The following is a 1,344-nucleotide window of genomic DNA, read 5'->3' as shown; positions in this document are numbered from 1 at the left end:
ACCTCTTGATCAAGGAGTCCATGGAGACCCCACCAGATGGGCTTGAACCAGTGTCCAGTCTACAAAGAAGAGGGTCAACACAGAGGAGACATTTCCTCCATGCTTCCAAGTGAAGGCAGCCACGGTTGAGCAGGATCTTTGACTTATCTTCACATACATGGAATTGGTGAAAGGAAGGAACCAGGGGCTCCTCCCAAGCCCATATGAGCCCTGAGGAATAGATCCTCAAATGATCTTAAGAGTAAAAATAAATTGGTTTTCTGGGCCAATTGCAGGGTCTTAAATACTCAAAAGGAAAGTATAACCAAAGATTAATTGGGTGAATATAATTTTTTTAGAGTCCATATGTATAGGTAAAGGCTACATAACAAGAAACAATGCCAGACAGGAGATACCTTCCCTTGAGTTATTGGACAGGGTGGCCCGAAAGACTCCCAGACAGTAAACCAGCATAGAACTGGGAAAATGAACAGCAGACCCCAATCTTATCTAAAGGAATACTGACAACTGATTGCTGCTAGATGAGTAACAGCTGATCTTCCTAAATCAAGGATCTCTAGATAGGTTGACTAGATTCAGCAGATGGACAAGCCCTGGGGAATGGCTGGGGGTTCCGACAACACCGTGGAGAGTAACAGGGATGACAGAGCATGTGCGCTCCAGTATGTGGGAGGGGGGAGGCTATGGGAAGGTGCCATTTGGGAAGTGGGTGTATAGATGAATAAGATTGTATGGGATGTTCTGTATGATAGACACACAAAAAATCAACACTTTTTAAAAAAAAGACTTATATTTGAGGAGGAAGCATAAAAATTTACTTCACGGTAAGTAGTATAGGTGATAAACATTACCAGTGAAATCTACCTGACCACTTTATATCCATACTCAGGTACTAAGGATCCGAGCATAACCGATTGTGGCTAGTAATAATCAGATACATAGAGATTAAAAACACATGTGCAAACACATTTAGTAGCATTAAAAATATAGGAAACAACATATTTTTAAATGAAATGGAAATCTTCTTTAAAGGGTAAGAACTCATTCAGTTTTATGTCTTAGAGGGTTAATACTGAGTTCAATATTGTATAACTGTATTAATTCAACTGTGAACCTAAAAATTTACCACCACTTTTGAAAGAGATATATCCTTGCTCTGGAATGTGTTACTGAATATGTTAAAGCTGTAATGAAATGCTTCTTCTAATCATGTGGCTATTAAATTTTTAAAAATTAAAAACAAAAGAACTCTTTAATCCCATCCCCAGTGGCATGCTTCCTCCAGCAAGACGACACCTTCTAAGACCTCCCAAAACAGCACCAGAAACTGGGGACAAAATGTCC

Source organism: Nannospalax galili, unplaced genomic scaffold (assembly GCF_000622305.1).
Source record: "Nannospalax galili isolate Female #2095 unplaced genomic scaffold, S.galili_v1.0 scaffold5000, whole genome shotgun sequence".
NCBI lineage: Eukaryota > Metazoa > Chordata > Mammalia > Rodentia > Spalacidae > Nannospalax > Nannospalax galili.
Note: the sequence above shows the minus strand (reverse complement) of the source record.